The following is an 8686-nucleotide window of genomic DNA, read 5'->3' as shown; positions in this document are numbered from 1 at the left end:
GGCCTGGCTGGGAAGAAATCCCAAGCCATCTGTGACAGCAAGATCAAGATCAGGTTGTTGTTGTTATTGTTGTTGTTATTGTTGTTGTTGTTCTTCTTCTTCTTCTCTTTTTCTCTTTTTCCTTCCTCTCTTCCTCTTCATTTCATTCCTCTCTTCCCATCATCATCACAATTTTTCCTTCCCCCGTCATCGTCCTTAATTCTTTTCCTTTCCTTTTCCATCTCCTCCTCCTTTCCCATCTTCTTCATCTTTTCGCCGTGTAAAAGTTTTCAGGCAAGTCACCGAGGTTTACCACTGAGGTTGACGTTTTGCCTTCCTTCCCCTTTTCAATCCGAGCCTTCGTCATTCCCTTCCTCTATTCATGGCAAGCTTTCATTCCCGTCACTTGCTCCATAATCTTCCCGGGTCGTGGCTCGCGCATGCTTGAAGGGGATGAGCCGTGCCAGGGAGGCCAGCCGCTCGTCTAACACCCTAAAGAGAATATTCATATGCGAGTCTTTAATATACGGCAATCACGGTGACTGAAGGAATTTTTGCACATGCCTCAATGTTTTTCACTTGCTGGTGGATGTGGTGGCCGTGTTGTGTGTGTCATTCACCTTTCCACTCACCCAGGGTCCGATCGCGTGCTAGATTCGTGATCGCCAGCCAATGCCAATGTCTTCTCACTTCCCCCTAACCGTTGCTCAATAGGACACTAACCGCTCCTGGCAGCAGAAAAAACCCTCTTCGGGCTGAGCCTGTATCGTGGTGGTAAAGCACTTTTATCACTCGTGTGTGTGTGTGTGTGTGTGTGTGTGTGTGTGTGTGTGTGTGTGTTTTAGTCAGGGCATGGCGGGGCCTGTGCCCAGCATTTCCAGGTCTCCCAAACCCGCGATGCGTAGGCTAACTGCTGTGATATATGTAAAATGCATCACAAATGATAAAACATACAAAGAAAAGTAAACTAGTTATGCGTATGTGGCAGACATACTTTACAGTGGTGCTAAGAAAATGTTATTACTTTTATTTAACTTTCGCCGCAGTTCTAAGGTGGATCAGAAATGTAACAATTATATTTATAAGATAGTTAGCAGGAATACAAGTAGAAAATTTGATATTTTCTTTATAAAAATATGTGTTAAACCTCTCACGAGCGGCAACACTCCCACTGACCCAGCCTGACATGAGTCACGTGTCAAGTTTTACGGAGGCACGGCACAACTGGAGACAGCTGTTGCCCCGCCCTGACCGCACCCTGGCCCTCATTTAGAGGTGGTAGTACTATAGTAGTAGTAGTAGTATAAAAAACGTATAAAAAAAAATTTAGTGGTATTTTTTTTTCAGGATAGGAGGTTGGTCAAGGGCAACAAAAACAGGAAAAGAAGCCCGCTAAGCACTGCTCCTATGAAGGAACTATAATAGGTAGATCTTGGGTGGAACTAGGTTCGAGTCCCACCAAAAACCGCTCATTTTTCAAACCGTCGCTGAGTGGTGGAAGATTACTCACCGGCTACCCAGATCTTCAATCAACCCTAATTTCAGCGACTTCTGTCAAGAGGAGTACCGGGGGACAGCATGGGGCAAGCAAGAGTCATAACTCCTCGAATCTCTTTCTTCTCAATTTCTGCAACATTCGCGGTCTTCGTTCTAATTTTCATTCTGTGGAACACCATCTCTCCTCCTCTAAACCTCACCTTCTCTTCCTCACCGAAACACAGGTCTCTGAGGCTACTGACAGCAATCTCTACTCTGTTCCCTCCTACTAACTCTATCCTAAATTTCAATCCAAAGCTGGATGTTGCGTCTACGTACGCAACAACATCACTTGCTCTCGTGCCCACGACCTTGACTCTTCAGAATTTTCCACCATCTGGCTAAGACTTCATTGTCATTCTATTACTAAATACATCTGTGCTGTTTATCTCTCACCTAACTCTACTAACTATGTAAAATTCTTTGACTACTTGAACTCTAAAATTGAGCACATCTTGACCCACTCTCCCTTCGCTGAAATCTCCATCCTGGGAAATTTTAATGTTCATCACCAGCTTTGGCTTTCATCCTCTTTCACTGACCAGCCTGGTGAACAAGCCTACAACTTTGCTCTCCTCAACGACTTAGAACAGCTGGTTCAGTGTAGCACGTGTGCCCGACCGTCTTGGAGACCGGCCCGACATACTAGACCTCTTCCTAACCCTTCTGCTTACTCTGTCAAACTGTTCTTTCCGTTGGGCTCCTCCGATCACAACCGTATTTCTGTATCCTGTCCTATCGCTCCTGTACATCATCTGGACCCACCGAAGAGGCGATGCTTCTGGTATTTTGCTTCAGCTCGGTGGGACGACCTGAGGATGTACTTTTCTGATTTCCCGTGGAATGATTACTGTTTCCAGGATAGAGACCCCTCTGTGTGTTTCCAGCGCATCTGGAATGGAGGCAATGAGGCATACATTCCACGTACTTTCTCTACTCCTCATGCTAAAAAGCCTTGGTTAATCACGCTTGTTCTCGTGCTGTCAAAGATAGAGATGCAGCTCACAAAATGTACCAGAGCCTTCGCACTCCTGCTAACCATGATCTTTACATTTCCGCCCGGAATCGTGCCAAATCCATTCTTCGACTTGCCAAAAGCTCTTTCATCAATGGTATATGTCAAAACCTTGCTTTCTCTAAATCTTCCAGAGACTTCTGTCACCTAGCCAAAAATATTTCCTCCAATTTCACTTCTTCATCTTTCCCTCCTTTCCTTAATTTTGACGGCAGCACTGCCGTCTCATCTATCTCTAAGGCTGAACTCTTCTCTCAGACTTTCTTTAAAAACTCTACACTAGACGATTCTGGGCATATTCCTCCTACTCATCCCCCTCTGACTCCTTTATGCCTGTTATTAAGATTCTTAAGAATGATGTCTTCTATGCCCTCTCTGGCCTCAACTCTCAGAAGGCTTATGGACCTGATGGAGTGCCTCCTGTTGTCCTTAAAAACTGTGCATCCGTGCTGATACCCTGATTGGTCAAACTCTTTCGCCTTTGCCTATCAACATCTACCTTTCCTTCCTGCTGGAAGTATGCCTTCATACAGCCTGTGCCTAAGAAGGGTGACCGCTCCAGTCCCTCAAACTACCGCTCTATAGCTTTACTTTCCTGTCTATCTAAAGCTTTTGAATCAATCCTTAACCAGAAGATTCAAAAGCACCTTTCCACTTCTGACCTTCTATCTGATCGCCAGTATGGGTTCCGCAAGGGGCGTTCTACTGACGATCTTCTTACTCTCTTAACTGATTCTTGGTCATCCTCTCTTCGCCGTTTCGGTGAAACTCTCAGTTGCGCTAGACATATCGAAAGCCTTTGATAGAGTCTGGCACAACTCTTTGTTTTCTAAACTGCCCTCTTTCGGATTCTATCCCTCTCTCTATTCATTTATCTCCAGTTTCCTTTCCGGCCGTACTATATCTGCTGTGGTAGACGGTCACTGTTCTTCCCCTAAACTTATCAACAGTGGTGTTCCACAGGGCTCTGTCCTATCACCCACTCTCTTCCTGTTACTCATCAATGATCTTCTTTCCATAACAAACTGTCCTATTCACTCATACGCTGACGACTCCACTCTGCATTATTCAACTTCTTTCAACAAAAGGCCACTCAACAGGAATTGCATGACTCCAGACTGAAGGCTGCAGAACGCTTAACCTCAGACCTTGCTATCATTTCCGATTGGGGTAAAAGAAAGCTTGTGTCCTTCAGTGCCTCAAAAACCCAATTTTTCCACTATCAACTCGACACAATTTTCCAAACACCTATCCCCTATTCTTCAACAACACTCAGCTGTCACCGTCTTCAACACTATACATCCTCGGTCTATCTTTAACTCAAAATCTTAACCGGAAACTTCACATCTCCTCTCCCACTAAATCAGCTTCCTCGAGGTTGGGCGTTCTGTATCGTCTCCGCCAGTTCTTCTCCCCCGCAGAGTTGCTATCCATATATAGGGGCCTTGTCCGCCCTCATATGGAGTACGCATCTTACGTGTGGGGGGGCTCTACTCAGAGCTCTGTTGGACAGAGTGGAGTCTAAGGCTCTTTGTCTTATCAGCTCTCCTCCTCTTACTGATAGTCTTCTACCTCTTAAATTCCGCCGCCATGTTGCCTCTCTTTTTATCTTCTATTGATATTTTCACGCTGACTGCTCTTCAGAACTTGCTAACTGCATGCCTCCCCCCCTCCCGCGGCCTCGCCGCACACGACTTTCTACTCAAGCTCATCCCTTTTCTGTCCAAATACCTTACGCACGAGTTAACCAGCTTTTTCACTCTTTCATCCCTCACTTACTTACATTTTGAGACACGGGCAGATAAAGTTTTTCGATCGATCTCACACCTGTTATAACACGCTAGGAAGTGTTTTCAGATATACTATGTGTTTTTTATGATTATCTACAATCTGATAATACAATCAGATGTATTTCTAAGCATATCAGGCTCCTAGTCCCCCCCTGCCCCTCCTAAAGGCAAGGTATTATCTCGTTAAGCGAGGGGTTTCAGAGTTGCAGGAGCATGAGGCGGTGGTGGTGTCAGGTTCAACACGCTGTCTTTTTGCGTCCTTGCTCTTCTTCCAGGCATCCCTCCTCTGCTTGATCATTTTAGACACCCGTCCCATGGCTGAGAGCAGGCAAAAAGCATGATACAGTGGGTAAGTAACGTGCGGTGTAGCGGTATCAAGAATCGGCGAGTGAAAGGTGGGCGGCACCTCTTTCAGCTACACAGACACTGATTTCATTATGTACAGTGCCCAGCCATCACTCCGGGCTCTCACATTCACCTAGGGTTGCCAGACTTTCCTAGAAATCAATAGCTGTATGCTAACTTTGCTGAATTTTCTTATATAAACGTTTTAGTATGACTTTCTTCAAATAACAAAACATCTGTCGAGTGGGTATGGGGGCGAGAAAACCACTTATAACAAAGGAACCATCAGGAAATTTACCTAAAAACCTTCGTAAGCATACTCATAAAGGGTTTGCCATGACCCACGAACAATTTCAGATTTTAAATTTTTTTCCGATTTTTTTTCAGACTGCTACCTGGACGCTCGCCTTAAAAAGCACGAGGGACCAGTGTTTGTAAACAAAAGCGCCAGCTTTTGACAATGGGACACCAAATAACACAACATCGGGTGCCTTCAATACCATGGCTTGCTCACAAACGAATATGGAATATTAAATTTGAGGCAGTGAATAATAATTTTTTGGGCAAAGGTAAATGATTTTTCTCTTAGATATATTGATTTTTGAGTCTAACATAAAAAAAATAACCGTGTTTTAATGTTGATGATTTAACTATGAAATCTCTTCACCGAAGATATTACATACCCCGAAGTTTTTTCATACAACACCGGGCGCCCGGGCCACGCATGCGCAGTAGGGAGATGACAACGGGTTTTTTTTCTGAGAGGCGGAAAAAAGTAGCGATTATCGCTAGTTTGGTTACAAAAGTAACGAAGATAGCGATGTATATTTAAATAAGTAGCGGATGGCCGATAACCCGATTTTGTTATCAGCGATAAAGTATCGCGATAACTTATCGCGATAACGCCCAGCTATGGTTTCAAGGTTGGGAACTCAAAAATAGGTTTTTTTCAGAGTCGTTTTTTTGCGATTATTTACCCTTTCGAGTCGGTTTTTATCCCGATCGTTTATTACAAAATATAGCCCTATCATTTTGCCGTCGATTGATACCAAAAACAATTCTGTAGCCCCAGAAATAAGGGAGTTATGGCGATGCGCACCAAAGCGGTTGATTTTCCAAAATTCGCGGCTTAATGACAAGTGCGCCACAAAATCAGAAGAGTCCGCCGTCCATTACTTGAGATGTCACTGCATGAATTCATTATTTATTTGTTTATTGTCTACGTGCATTACCATGTGAAGGATTTGCTGCGCGTTTTTAAAGTAAAACCACTGCATTGGTAAATATGCACGCTGTTCTAACATGTACGTTTGGCTGACGCAGAGATGAAAAGAAAATACTCTGGCTGGCTATCGCGAGTCCTGCACGTAACCAGACAGTTAGTTAGAGAAGTGATGATTGACACACACACACACACACACACACACACACACACACACACACACAATGGATAGACAATTTGCGGGCCAATAAGCCTTTGTCGAGTTTGTTAGCGTGACGATACCACCGCCCCCCCTCCCCTCCCTACTCCCTCCCTTACCTTCCCCAGTCCTCTCCTACCCGCCCACTCTTCCCTTCTCTTCCCGTCTATCCTTCCTTTCTTTTCCGTTCCTTTACTCTCCATCCCTCTCTCCCTCCTCTCCTTTCATCTCCTTTCCTATCCTTGCTTTCTCTCCTTTCCCTTAATCTGTCCTTCCCTCCATCCATCCTTCCCTATTTCCCTTCCCTCGTCTCTTCTCCTTTCCCATTTTCATCTTTCCTCTGTCCATTCCCATTATCCACTCTTCTCTCCTTCCCTTCTTTGCCCCTCTTCATTCTATCATTCCCCTCTATAATTCTCTTCCCATCCCTATCTCCGTTCGTCTTCCAATTGAAAGGGCTAAGGTTACTCTCCATAAAGTGTGTGTGTGTGTGTGTGTGTGTGTGTGTTTCATCTATACTTCCATCCTCCCTCTTTCCCTTCCCTTCCCTCCTCTCCTTGCTTCTTATCCCATCTGATTAGGAGAGAGTTCGGGTGAATTGCGGATCTAAGCAAACGAACGATTAAGTCATTCTTGCCGAAATGATGACAGAGGTGCTTTTGTGCTTGCTTGTCCTCCGGAGTTAAAGTAAAAAGAAGACGAGAAAGAAATACAACCTACTCAAATATGGGTAAAGAAGATGAGAAAGAAATACAGCCTACACAAAGGTGGGTAAAGAAGATAAAAAAATGCAGGAAACAACAGTAAGAGGACGAGAAAGAAACACACTCATAACCGCAGAAAAAGAAGAAGAGGAGAAAAAATATATATATACTCAAGACCTGTACAAAGAAAAAAAAATATAGAAAAAAATACATAAACAACGGCGAGGAAGAAATATATAGCTTTCTCACTGTTACACAAAGCAATATTTAGCCTAACATTTGTTGAACCTTCCTCTTATATATAAAACATGCCCAGAGATTGTCCCAAGAAATAAGAAATAGGAATGTAGCCAGGATGAAGAAATGCAGAGCGAGAGGAGGTGGCTCGTGCGCGGGGGACCGGCTGAGTGATCAAGATAACTTAGAGGACTTTTTTGGATACGTGTCTGCGAGCATAGCGTGACATTTTGATGCCCGTAAAAAATGAAAAAAAAGCCTCGCAAATGATCGTCGCCAGATTTTCAAAACATCGTATTAGTATGTATTAAAAGTGCTGTGGGTATTTTAGCTTTTTACGTTCATTTTGGGGGGCGAAGTTAGTAAGAAGAGTCGGATTTTCAGTGAGTAAAGTCGAAATACTACAAGCTCAGTCGTAAAAAGTGATATCGTCACCCTCATAAAATAATTGCCAAAGTCATTTTTCATAGATTTCCAGGTTTTAGTCTGCATCAATTTGACGCTCATTTTTGTATAGTTGCCCTCGTCATGCAGGGTTTGAGTGTTCTATAATTCTCCTTTTCATTTCTGCCTAAATTTTATGCCAAATGAGATAATACGATTCTTCCCTGATTTCCTGAAAAGCAGAAAATAATGACAGGCGGTTAGTTTGCGAAGGTGACGAAAATATCAAAAAGAAATCAACCAAACCAACTAGCCACGCCTTGTAAAACGGATCAAAAATGACAACTCAGCCATATTAGTGTTGATGAAGACTGATGCGACGTTTAGCAGGTAAGGCGGATGGCTTGTTGGCGATGACGTAAAGACTGTTTGGACGGAGTGACGGAGTCAGTCAGGCCTCGGGTCAAAAACAGCCTACGAATGGGCATGACTTACACGAGTTAATATGACTGTTGCACGAGTTAATGTCTTGTACGAGTTAAAAATGACTTGCACCAGTTGATGTGACTGTTGTACGAGTTAATATGTCTTGCGCGATTTAAAATGACAGTTGGACTATTCGATATGACTGTTGCAAAAGTTAATATGACTTGCACGAGTTGCTACGACAGCGCTACGACAGCCAAGAGTGAAGCAGTAGTGCGTACGACACCGTTGCGAGTGTTGATTAGAAACCTGCCCAGGTGCCCCGGCCAGGAATAAAAAAAGCCCCGGCTGGGGAACCCCCAGGAAGGAACGAGCCCCAGCAGGACATTATCTAGTGAATAGCCGGGTAGTATATAATGAACATTTTGTGGCCTTTCATTGGCATCTGTGTGGCATTTGTTTGACGTAAGTTGAGAGCGAATTCAATACTGGAAGGCGTCATAGTTTCGTTCGGTGCTTCGTTTCACCCTCAGTGCTACAGCTTCATCTCTATCGCACTGCAAACTCCTTGAAATGAAATGATTCGGGCACAGATGCAAACTAAACGATTGTAGACACCCTAAACTTTGTACTGTGTTTGAATAACATACTTGACAGTCGTTGTAAGTCTAATGCCGTGCAATAGTTTCAGAGATAAATCCTCTTCGCGCACTTCACTATACAGTCATTGGTGTAATAGGACAGTATTCGAGCAATATTTTATCACTATCTTTCGCTGATATTTTTGTAGTTTCTTTTACAACCGTTGAAAAACAGAACATTTTATATTTGTCCGAGTCGAGTCGTCCC

This window comes from Eriocheir sinensis, chromosome 38, assembly GCF_024679095.1.
Source record: "Eriocheir sinensis breed Jianghai 21 chromosome 38, ASM2467909v1, whole genome shotgun sequence".
NCBI lineage: Eukaryota > Metazoa > Arthropoda > Malacostraca > Decapoda > Varunidae > Eriocheir > Eriocheir sinensis.
This window is presented reverse-complemented; position numbering follows the sequence as displayed.